This window comes from Euleptes europaea, chromosome 1 (assembly GCF_029931775.1).
Source record: "Euleptes europaea isolate rEulEur1 chromosome 1, rEulEur1.hap1, whole genome shotgun sequence".
NCBI lineage: Eukaryota > Metazoa > Chordata > Lepidosauria > Squamata > Sphaerodactylidae > Euleptes > Euleptes europaea.
Genome location: NC_079312.1, coordinates 27,197,090 through 27,209,991, shown reverse-complemented (window position 1 = coordinate 27,209,991; position 12,902 = coordinate 27,197,090).

Below are 12,902 nucleotides of genomic sequence, written 5' to 3'. Positions count from 1 at the left end.
CCGCATGTGTCTCCTTAAAAAGCTCATAACTCTCAATAAGCACAGCCTAGTACAGGTTGAGTATCCCTTATCCGGACAGCTTGGGACCAGAAGTGGTCCGTATTTCAGATCGTTCCATATACTGGAATATTGTGGAATTTTTGCATACACATAACAAGGTATCTTGGGGATGGGACCCAAATTCATTTATGTTTTATATATACTCTCTACACATAGCCTGAATGTAATTTTAAACAATATTTTTAATAATTTTGTGTACATTGAACCATCAGAAAGCAAAGGTGTAACTATCTCACCAGAATACCTGTGTGTGTGTGTGTGTTAAGTGCCATCAAGTCGCTTCCAACTCATGGCAACCCTATGAATCAATGTCCTCCAAAATGTCCTATCTTTGACAGCCTTGCTCTGGTCTTGCAAATTGAGGGCTGTGGCTTCCTTAATGAGTCCATCCATCTCTTGTTGGGTCTTCCTCTCTTCCTGCTGCCCTCAACTTTTCCTAGCATGACTGTCTTTTCTAGTGACTCTTTCCCTCTCAGAATACCTGTATCAGCTGTTAAATGAACAACAACAAACAGACAGACAGCAAGATATCAGTCTCCACCTACGATGCAGTGTACACTATTTTATTTTTTTAGGTGAGAGGAAACCGTGAAAGCAGGCAGCACGGATCTGCCCGCATACTGGCTCAAAGGGTCCAGTTTTTGGATCAGTCCAGATACGGGATGTCCGGATAAGGGATAATCTACCTGTAGCAGAGGGTTTCACAAAACACTGCTGCCTGTGTATGGACTTCAGGGCTAACTCATATACTCCTCAGCGCAGGGTTTCCCTTCTGCTGGCTGAGGCCCTCTTCCTATTCCGAATTTAAAATTGGAGGCGTGCCTCACTTTCAAGAGGAAAGGTTTGGTGTTTTGGAGGGTAATGCCCATTCCATGGATTTCTGTGTGAATCACCAGTCTGAGCGTGTCTCTTGCTTGGTGTTTGATGCAGCGGGCAGCCATCTATGATGGATGTTTTGAACATGGTAAAGCCGTTATCAGTTTATTTCTTGTGACATCCTAGTGTGCCTGGGACACAATATAGAAAGTAGTGAGGCTCCAGTTCCGGGGGGGGGGGGGACGACGACAAGACGACATTGCTTCTGTCCACCTGCTGGAGAAAGGGAAGCCAGACAGCACCTGGGGAATGGAGCTTCACCACGGCCTTACAGCTGGCTGGTAGGGAAAGGCAGGCTGCTCTAGCATGCCGCAGTAAGTGTTGCTGCTTCAAATAACAGTGATGAGCAAGAACATGCTGGACAAGAACCTCACCAGTAACGTGGCTATTTTCTGTCTGCTCTTGTAAAAGGAAACTGCTTCAACACCTCTCTGGGTTGTTGTTTTTAATAAAAGCGATTGGCTTGGATCCAGCGATGCACAAGCAGAAACGCAAATGGACTTTGCGCAGTTCTGTTTGCACAAGATCTTGTGCAACACCCAGCATTTTCCTCTCTGTGCCCAGAAACTAGTTGCACAAAATCTCATGCAAGCTGAAAAGCAGGTGGTGATACATGAAGTCTAACTTTGCACAAAAAGCGACTGCAGGCTTCTCCTTGCGTTTCTACCTGCACGAGAGCTCTGTCACAAACAGAAATGTGCCGGATCTAACCCATTGTCTGCTGAAGACAATTTCCCTGTTAACCATGTTCGCAATAGCATAGGTTGACTGATACATCAGTCAAGTTCGATGAATTTGGACATGAGATCTTGTTCAGCCGTAGTCTGGATGAAGGTTTTAAGGCCTTCTGCCAGTGAGATTGTCCTAGCTATAAAATACCACAATTGCAGAAGAAATGGAGCATATGAAAGAACCGCTGTGCTGGGAAGTCGGATGACGGGGTGCTGCAAAGAATGAAGAAGGTGCTAGCAAATTGCAATCCTACTTACATCTGCTCTCTTCCTCGACAGCCAACATGCTCTCTTAAATCAACAGCGAGGGCTAGCAATATGCTTTTTGTAGATGAAAAAAAAAACTACACTGATCTAATGAATAGACTTTACCCTGAAAATTACATGTGATTTCTTAGTAGAATAGAGGTCATGGAGCCAAGAAAGGTCCTTGCTTGTGTGTGTGTGTGTGTGTGTGTGTGTAAAGTGCGGTCAAGTCGCAGCCGACTCATGGCAACCCCTTTTGGGGTTTTCATGGCAAGAGGTGGTTTGCCAGTGCCTTCCTCTGCACAGCAACCCTGGACTTCCTTGGTGGTCTCCCATCCAAATACTAACCAGGGGTCCTGACCCTGCTTAGCTTCTGAGATCTGACGAGATCAGGCTAGCCTGGGCCATCCAGGTCAGGGCCTTTGCTTATATGTGCAAGCAATTATGAAGTCTGAGCCGTAACTGGATGCTCTTTTAAACTGGAGGGGAAGGTCAATTCAGCAAATAGTACTGTACATGATGAAACCGTCTCGCCGCTAGAGGGCAGGAAAGTTCCATAAGGAAAGGCCTTCTAATAGCCCAGGACAACCTGATCAATCAGCACTGGTTAGCATTTGGATGGGACACCACCAAGGAAGTCTAGGGGTGTGCAGAGGCAGGCTATAGCAAACCACCTCTGTTAGTCTCTTGCCTTGAAACCCCTATGGGGGTCACTGTAAATTGTTTGTGAATTGATGGGAAAAGAAAAAAAGCTTTCCAGTAGAGGCAACGTTAATCCCTTTATTTCCTTTAACAGCTGGTTTGTTGAACTTCAGTATTCCAAGTAGGGAAGGTAGCGTCTAGGTGAGACCTGGGGATCCCCTGGAATTACAACTCATCTCCAGACGACAGAGATCAGTTCCCCTGGAGAAAATAGATGTTTTGGAGGGTCGATTGTATGGCATCGTATCCCACTGAGGTCCCTGTCCTCCCCAGGCTCCATCCTCAAATATCCAGGAGTTTCCCAACCTGGATCTGGAACCCTACCCCTCCATCCCCCGCTGGTGGCCCGGGGGGACCTGGCAACCCTAATTCCCAGGGGGTGAGAGCAGGAGGTGCAGAGAAAGTCTAAGGGAGGTGTGAGTTCCTCTTAGTCTGTTTGATCCGATCAGGAGAAAGACTGGGGTCGTTTATGCATGGGTACTTTTGCTCACATTCGCCCCTGGTCTGAATCAGTTGTTCCTTGGAGTTATTCATGAGTTTTCCATCCGTTAGAGATAACCTCGTGCCCAGCCCTCGCAATGTCCGGGTCTTCCCATTCCTCTGTTAACCTGACTTTTCCATCTTCCTTGAGCAAAGCCCAGGTGAAATCCCCATGCATAAGGCAAAGTGTGGAACATGCAAGCTTGGTTTCTCTCACAGCCAGTTACAAAGCAGCATGTTGTTGTTGTTAAAATGCTTTTTTATGTGGCAATTGGGTTTTGGTGAGGGGAAATTTTCTCTCACAGTAAGCACTACAAGTAAGCCAATTACAAAGCAGCATGTAAAGGGGCAGGGATTTGGTTCGAGCTTGAAGACCGCTGGTGCATAGATGCCCATCAGGAAAGTGTGGGTCCAGCCAGCAACGAACCTCAGGTAGAACTCCCATGCATAAGCAACCTGATCCTCTGTCTCCCGTCCCCCCATAACTGGGAGATTACGCTGTGGCTCAGTGGGAGAGAACAGACCGTCCACGTCAAAAGTCCCAGAATCGTCCCTAGTGCCTTCGGGTTAAAGGATATCAAGTAATAGTGTGGTGAAATCCTTCAGCCTGAAGCATTAAGGAACTGCTGCAATTGAAAGAAGACAGATTGCTCGCCATAGAGCAGTTTCCTGGAGCTGGGGCACAGGGAAGCCCTTCTGTGCTGCAAAGTCCAGATTCCCTGTTCACTGATGAGCGGATGGTTTATATTCAGGCCTATGTATGCCCGAGCAAGGTAAATTCTGCACCAAGAACAGACTTATCGTGTGATGTATAAATTTAGGCAGTTTTGCATAGTTATTTAGCATGCTGTAGTTAAGCTTTACTGTTTTGCATAAATTATTCTGATTAGCTAGTGGGGAAGGCAAAGAGCTTATATAATCAACCACCGCCACCGGAAATCTTAATGAGCAACCTTCTGGATTCAAATATGCCCACACTATACATTTTCAAACATTTCATAAGGACTAGAAGCATACTGTATCTTTTAATGGAAGCTGGCTTCTCCGCCTAATGCTGTATATTGTGCACTTGCAGAATCACATGCCCAGGGTCCTTTTAAAACATCTTAAATATGTATTATCTCAAATGCTGTGCAAGTCAGCAAAGAAAGTGATTTTAAAGGTTTTATTCTCATCCTATTTAGAAGGTACATGGGGGGGTGGGGAACATCCGCATAGTTCCATTCCATGTCTAAAGTTAAATCTAAAGGTTTTCCTAAGGAGATTGTACCTGTGGGTTACTTCCATTCAGTTCAGGGCAGCACATCTGAGCCAGCGTGGTGTAGCGGTTAAGAGCGGTGGTTTGGAGCGGTGGACTCTGATCTGGAGAACCAAGGTTGATTCCCCACTCCTCCACATGAGCGGCAGAGGCTAATCTGGTGAACTGGATTTGTTTCCCCACTCCTACACACGAAGCCAGCTGGATGACTTTGGGCTAGTCACAGCTCTCTTTGAGTGTCTGTTGTGGGGAGGGGGAGGGAAGGTGATTGTAAACTGGTTTGAGTCTCCCTTAAGTGGTAGAGAAAGTCAGCATATAAAGACCAGCTCTTCTTCATCATCATCATCTATAGTATGGATTGCTAGATTGCTTCACTGAAGCAGTCTACTTGTTAATCTTTTGAGTTGTAAAATAGTTCTCTCTCTGCCTTTCTCCCTGCAAGGGGACTTGAGGCAGCTCACAAAACGAGATGGTTTGACAGGCCTGTGCCCAGTTGCTCAGGATCCTGTATCTCTCCACATGCTCTCTGAGAATGGACTGGAGGAGAACGTTGCAGGGAGGGGGGTGTTGTCAGTCCTGCTTTCTTTGGTATGCATTTCCAAGGCAGCCACTTCCTTTTATTGAAGGGTGTGAGTTTATAGGGCTGCAGGGCTGCTGTAATAAAATGACTGTATTGTGCTCCAAATCTCAAACACACCCCTTGCTTCTTCTCCCAGCTCCTTTGTCACCAGGTGACAGACTGTTGTTGTTTTTACAAATTATGCCCCAGGCATGATTTTTTAACATTTTTGTATTTTGCATTTCCAGGGCTGTGTAATTTGACAGTTCATATAGATTCAGCTTCAAAACAGATCAAATGCAGCATTTACAAATGATGCTTTGTGGATTTGGTGGCATTTGGACATCCTCACTATTCCTGTGGGTGGTCGGTGGTTAGGGTTGTCAACCTCCAGGTACTACCTGGAGATCTCCTGCTACCACAACTGATCTCCAGCTGATAGAGATCAGTTCACCTGGAGAAAATGGCCGCTTTGGCAATTGGACCCTATGGCATTGAAGCCCCTCCCCTCCTCAAATCCTGCCCTCCTCAGGCTCCATCCCAAAAACCTCCCACCGGTGGTGAAGAGAGACCTGGCAACCCTGGAGAAAATGACTTGAGCCAGTGTGGTGTAGTGTTTAAGAGTGGTGGACTCTAAACTGGAGAACCAAGTTCAATTCCCCACACCTCCACATGAAGCCTTCTGGGTGACCTTGGGCCAGTCACAGTTCTCTCCAAACTCTCTTGGCCTCACCTACCTCACAAGGTGTCTGTCTTGGGGAGGGGAAGGAGATTGTAAGCCAGTTTGATTCTCTTTTTTAAAAAGATAGAGACAAGTGGGGTATAAAAACCAACTCTTGTGCTGCTGCTTTTGGAGGGTAAACTGGCATTAAACCCCGCTGAGGTTCCCTCCCTTCCCCACACCTCATCTTCTCCAGGAGCCAGCTTCCAAATCTCTGGGAATTGCCCAACCGGGACTGGGCAACCCTATATCTATGTCTCATTTAAATGGGGCGGCCTCGCCTACCTGTGTGGCATTAGCACACCAGGGATTGATGGCCCGTATGGGCCGTTTGCCAGTGTGCTAATGATGCATGCATAGCATCTGAGGGAGGGCCCTGTTTAAGCAGTTGCATACAGCACTGAATGAATGAGGCCCTGACGCTGTGTTTAAGTCAGGCCTGGTTCCCAAGACAGTACATAAATTCACAGCTTTAATATTGCATATGGAAACCTTTTTTATTTATTATTAAAATTTTAGTCGCTGCCCACCCAAAAGGTCTTGCAGCAACCTACAACATTAAAATAGTATAAATGAGTTAAAAACAACATAAAAACAGCTAACAAATATTAAATTAAAACGTTAACATATGTAGCTTGCACCATCCCACTAATAAAACATTCAAATACTAACCAGGTGTGACCTGATATCGCTTGTGAGATCTGACAAGATCAGGCTAGTCGGGGTCATCCAGGTCAAGGCATTACATAATGTATTATTAAGTTCAGTAATAAAAAACAGAAACTCAAATTTCCAAAATTAGAAGAACCTTTACCAAAATCTGCAATGCTTCATATTGAGCAGGGAAGCATTACAGGACTGCTATAATAACCATTTTGTATTTTCATAATATTTTTGTTGTTGTGATATCTGAAGTTTTATGCCAAAGTCTCCTGCTATCTCAATGAATCCTGCAATATCATCATCATCATCATCATCATTATTCACCAGCTAATCCAAAGAGCCACTTGAAGACTACACGGTTATGTTCAGGCTGTAGGGTTGCCATCCTCCAGGTAGTAGCTGGAGATATCCTGCTATTACAACTGATCTCCAGCCGATAGACATCAGTTCAGCTGGAGAAAATGGCCACTTTGGCAATTGGACTCTATGGCATTGAAGTCCCTCCCCTCCCCAAACCCTGCCCTCCTCAGGCTCTGCCCCAAAAACCTCCCGCCGGTGGCGAAGAGGGACATGGCAACCCTATGTTCCTTCCCTCGAAGTTCCAGCTGGCCTGGAGAAGATAAAACAACTGCTGCCCTTTTAACAGCTGCAGAAATCAGTAAGGGGAGCTTCTTATGGCATGGAAGGAAACCTCATTGCTGGTGAATTGTGGCTGATCAAGCCGCTGTTTTAAGGGACATCTGCAGGGGCACCCAGTGAGAATAACAGGCAGAAGATTCAGGATAGATAAAGCATTTCTTCTGCTGTTGCATGATCGTGAGACTCACTACCACAAGGTGTGCTGATGGTTTAACTCTGAAAGAGGATTAGACAAATTCAGGAATCCATCAATGGCTATCAGTCCATGTTCAGAGGGAGTATATCTCTGAAAACCAGTGGCTAGGGGGCAATATCAGCAGGAGGCTTTGTCCTCTGGGCCCTGTTTATGGACTTCCTAGGTTACCTGGGTAGGAACAGTGAGAAACAGTATGCTGCACTAGATGGACTTTTCGTCTGATCTGGTAGGGCTTTTCTTATGCTTTAGGGCAGTGGTTCCCAAATTGTGCTCCATGGAGCACTTGGTGCTCCGCGAAACATCTCCTAGCGCTCTATGAAGAGATTGGGGGAAAAAATACGACTGTCATTCGGTTTAATATATAGGTGCTAGGTGAAAAGTACGGTAGTGCTCCGTGACGAATTTCTCTTGTGGAAAGTGTTCCATGACTCAAAACATTTGGGAACTGCTGCTTTAGGGGCTGCTTCAAATGGTAGCAACCCTAGGCCTGATACCCACTATAAATAGTTTGCACTCTCTGGTAGAACATGTGTGGTTTTAAGAGTAGTATGGTAGAAATAAAAAGGAGAAGCCTTTGTTTTTTCCATGGTAATGCATTGAGGTGGCACACTTTACTAATGGTATGTCATTTTCCCCCATGTTCTATGTTCAGTGGGGTTTTGTTGTTAGTTCTGTTATTGTACTTGGTTATTCATTTTTGTCATATTTGCAAAGGCAACAAATAGGGGTTTCCCCCCTCCCATTGCTTTGGAAATGAATATACAGTCCTGTAGCACAGGTATTAAAGGTAGAGTTGCCAACCTCCAGGTATTAGCTGGAGATCTCCTGCTATTACATCTGATTTCCAGCTGACAGAGATTAGTTCACCTGGAGAAAGTGCCCGCTTTGGCAATCAGACTCTATGGCATTGACATCCCTCCCCTCCCCAAACCCCGCCCTCCTCGGGCTCTGCCCTCAAAATCTCCAGGTATTTCCCGAACCGGAGCTGGCAATCCTAATTAAAGGTGCTGCTAAAACTAGGAACTCCCGTCTTAACAGCGCTGGTTTTCGGGGCCTGTTGTGCATTCTCTCGGCAGCTAGCACACAAACATCTGCAAAAAGAGGGATCCTTTCTAGGCCCCACACTTGGCTGTGCAACCCTTTTCCCTTATAAGTCGTCGTCATCCCATTCCCCCCCCCCATGTGCTAAGGCAGAGCAGCCTGATGTCGGAAGAATCCAGGTGGGTGTTTCTGAGCAGTCGCCAGCCCTGAGTTTTCAACCATTCTCACAAAGCGCGGGTGTTAATTACCTTGGCAAGACCCAGCCTGAAGGGATCAGAGTTTTGCATCATACTTGGAGAGAGAATGCGCTTCCAAACGTGATGAGAGAAGATGTATGTTCACAGGGCCAATGGGGAAAACTGCTTCTTTGACAGACTCCTTCTCCCAGGTATGTTGCTTTTTGTTGTTGTTGAGAGACTTTTTAGGCTTGTCAACCCCCATCTGGGGCTTGGAGATACTGGAATTAAACTGATCTGCAGACTATAGAAATAGGGTTGCCAACCTCCAGGTACTAGCTGGAGCGCTCCTACTGTTATAACTGATCTCCAGCTGATAGAGATCAGTTCACCTGGACAAAAATTGCCATGTTGGCAATTGGACTCTATGGCATTGAAATCCCTCCCTTCCCCAAACCCCACCCTCCTGAGGCTCCACCCCCAAAACCTCCCATCGGTGGCGAAGAAAGACCTGGCAACCCTATACAGAGATCAGTTCTGGAGGAAATGGCTGCTTCAGTGGGTGGGTTCTATGGCATTATACTAGGGTTGCCAGGTCCCTCTTCGCCCCTGGCGGGAGGTTTTTTGGGTGGATCCTGAGGAGGGCAGGGTTTATGGAGGGGAGGGCCTTCAATGCCATAGAGTCCAATTGCCAAAGCAGCCATTTTCTCCAAGCGAAAGCGGTCATTTTCTCCAGATCTCTATCGGCTGGAGATCAGTTGTAATAGCAGGAGATCTCCAGCTAGTACCTGGAGGCTGGCAATCCTACATTATACACTGCTAATGTCCCTCCCCTCCTCAACCGTGCCCTTCACAGGCTCCACCCCCAAATCTCCAGGAATTTCATAATCTGGAGTTGGCAACCCTTGACCTTTTCCAGGCAGGGAGCTTTCCAAGGCAAACTCCTCACCTGCAGCCAGAAGTAACCTTTATACGTCAACTGGCCCTTCCAGTATCTCCCTCTGAAGCCTTGGAGTTTCACTAGGGGATCACCAGGTAGATTCCCACTGGGCTCCTGAGCAGCACCTGAACCCAACCTAAGCTCTGTGTGAGAATCACATGACTTGTCCAGGCCTGTGCCCTCCATCAGTGACCAGGACCCTAGAAATATCATCAGTGTAGTCCCCTGTCTCCTCCCCTACACGCCCACAACTCTGCCAGAGCCATTTGCTGTCCAACCAGGAATGCATGTTGTTGAAAGTCTGCAGCTTGAGAACCTTTTGGAGAGGATAGGGCCTAGCTCATCTCTGGAATCCCTGGCAGAGGATTTTACAGACCTGTCCTTCCCACAGAGATTGTCAACACTCCCTTATCGTGCCGGTCGATCGTCTTTCGCCGCCTTCAGTTAACAGCTTCATTTAAGCCAGGGATCAGACCCAGGACATGGGTACGTCAACTCTGATGTATGAAGTCATCCCAAAAAGCTGCACTCGCTTCCATGTCACTTTGCCAGTTTTTACTAGTCCCGTTCTTGTGTCTTTATTAGCAATTCAACGTGCAGAAGGTGTGGGAAGTGAAGGACTTTACGCTGTCTCTTAACCTCAGACTCCAGCGGGGACAAGACTAGTTGGTCAGAGAGATAGAAGGGACAAGACCAGGGTTGCCAGGTCCCTCTTCGCCACCGGCGGGAGATTTTTGAGGTGGAGCCTGAGGAGGGTGGGGTTTGGGGAGGGAGGGACTTCAGTGCCATAGAGTCCAATTGCCAAAGTGGCCATTTTCTCCAGGGGAACTGATCTCTATCGGCTGGAGATCAGTTGTAATAGCATGAGATCGCCAGCTAGTATCTGGTGGTTGGCAGCCCTAGACTAGACACTGGGGCATCTTTACTGCTCTGAACTATCCCTTTGATGTGTAGATTGCTACTCTTAGGGAACACTTCCTTCCTTCCTGCTTCTTCCTCACCTCCTCACACACACTGGCACCTCTTCTCCGTCTTGCCACCATGAGGGCTTCTTTGCCGGAAGTTCTTTAGAACCTGAAGTTCCGCCTCGCAAGGGGCCTTTACCTCTTAGTTCAAGTGGTAAAGGGCCGCTTTACCACTCAAACTAAGAGGTAAAAGCCCCTTGTGAGGAGGCACTTTCGGTTCTAAACTGGAAGTGCTGTGCGTGCGTCGGCGTGCGCATGTGCGATTACAAAGATAAGCCTCCCACCAGAGGAGGGGAGGCACCTGGTAACCCTATACTCAACCATGGTCCCTCCCCACCTTGCTACATGGCAGTCTGACTGATGTGGGTTAAATATGGTTATAAATGTAGTCCGGAAGATCTTTCTTTAGAGACTGGAACTAGATTAAAGGTAAAGGTAGTCCCCTGACCCATGGGGTGACATCCCAACGTTTACTAGGCAGACCATGTTTATGGGGCGGCTTGCCATTGCCTTTCCCAGTTGTCTACACCTTACCCCCAGAACTGGATTAGAAAGACCTAAATGTCAGTTCTGGCCCCTGCATTTCCCTAAGCTGCTTGTTCTGAGATGGTATCAAAAGTACTAGTTTGCATATTTACGTTTCTTTGGATGATGTACCTTTAAAAGTTGCAGTATTGGGTAGGAATTCAACTGATGAGCCTTTTTTAGGATGGGCTCGTGGGAAAAGCTGTACTTGTTCATTTTTATTTTTACGTTATCAGGCTGCTGTTAAAGAATCAGGAGCCCTGCTGGGAGAGCAGAAAGGATAACAACTCGGGTTGCCAGCTCCGGGTTGGGAAATACCTGGAGATTGTAGAGGTGGAGCCTGAGGAGGGTGACGTTTGGGGAGGGAAGTGACCTCAGCCGGGTATAATGCCATAGAGTCCACCCTCCGAAGCAGCCATTTGCTCCAGGGGAATTGATCTTGGTCATCTGGAGATCAGTTGCAATAGCAGGAGACCTCCAGGTGCCACCTGGAGGTTGGGAACCCTAATAACAACCCTGATCAGGATTCTGAGGTTCTAAACTAGGGTTGCCATTTGAAAGAAAGCTGCCTTCCTCCAAGAACTGTCCCTTAGATAGCAGTTTGAACACACATGAAGCTGCTTCATACTGAGTCAAGCCCTCAGTCTGTTGATGGCCAGTCCTGTCTAATCTGATTGGCAGGAGCTCTCCATGGTCTCAGGCAGAGGTCTTTCACATCGTCTCCCACCTGATGTTTTTAACAGGCGATGCAGGGGACCGGGATGGGACCTTCTACATGCCAAGCAGATGCTCTGCCACTGACCCACAACCTCATCTAAGGCCTTTTATGCAGGGGCATTTTCCCCGCCCACTGCTTCGGGGCTTCCTTTTGCTTATACATGCCTTTTCCACCTGTCAGAGGTCTCCTCATTTTGCCCGTGTTTTCCAGATGCTGTTTTAGCCAAAATTTGGCAAATGGGGGCAAAGCACATGGGGAGAGCGAGGCAGAAAAGGCACACATAATCAAAAGGAAGCCCCGAAGCAGTCGGCGGGGTGACTGCGGGGAAATGTCCCTGCATAAAAGGCCTAAATTTAATTACCAACAATTAGCCAACAGTGATGTTTGGCTGTGTGCTCAGGAAAAAAACACAACTTAACCAGCTGAATTCTGTACCAGATGCTTCCGTTCAAGAGACAGAAAAAAGTCCAACTAGATGTATGCGTGTGTTTTTTCCTCCCTGACCAGTTGGCAACCATGTTCTGGACCTGCTAAATTAATGTGCTCTAAAATTAGTACTTTAAAATTCAATTGTATGAATTATTGCTGGGTGGGAAGGAACATTATATACATGATGTTACACTGGGACGGTCCTCAGTCTTTGCTGGCTGTGAAACCAGCTCCCCTTTCAAAGAGAAACAAATCTGATTTCCTTTGCAATACTGTTTTTATTCACCTGGAGTTCTACACCTGTGAGTCCATTGTAGTGAAGGACTGCAGTAGCTATGCATACACAAAAAATCTAAAATTGATACTTGGTACACCACAAATAAAAAATACGCTGGATTTTAACTGCATCTTAATGTAGTACATAGTACATTGAGAAGAGGGGCTTCAGGAAAAGAAAACACATTAATAATGTTTCTATGCAGGCATGGGGGGAAATGCTCCGTCCTTTTCTTCAATAAAGGCTTAATGTGTGGAAATGAAAAGTGGAAGCTTTTCATGGCCCAGAGGTAAATAGCACCACCTAGACCTGAATGGCCCAGGCTAGCCTGATCTCATCAGATCTCAGAAGCTAAGCAGGGTTGGCCCAAGTTAGTATTTGGATGGGAGACCACCAAGGAAGTCCAGGGTTGCCCTGCAGAGGAAGGCACTGGCAAACCACCTCTGTTAGTCTCTTGCCATGAAAACCCCAAAAGGGGTCACCATAAGTCGGCTGTGACTTGACCGCACTTTACACACACAGTAAACAACATCCCATTAAGCCTCTCTTAAAGGGTCAGGACACTTTTCCTCCAGGACGCTGGGAACTCCATATGAGGGCAAGAGAAGGAGACTTCCCGTTTCTTCCTCAAGTGGTGCCTCACTCAAGTTTAGAGACTGACTGGCATCCACGACAGATGAGGCTTTTCTTTGCCATCTTA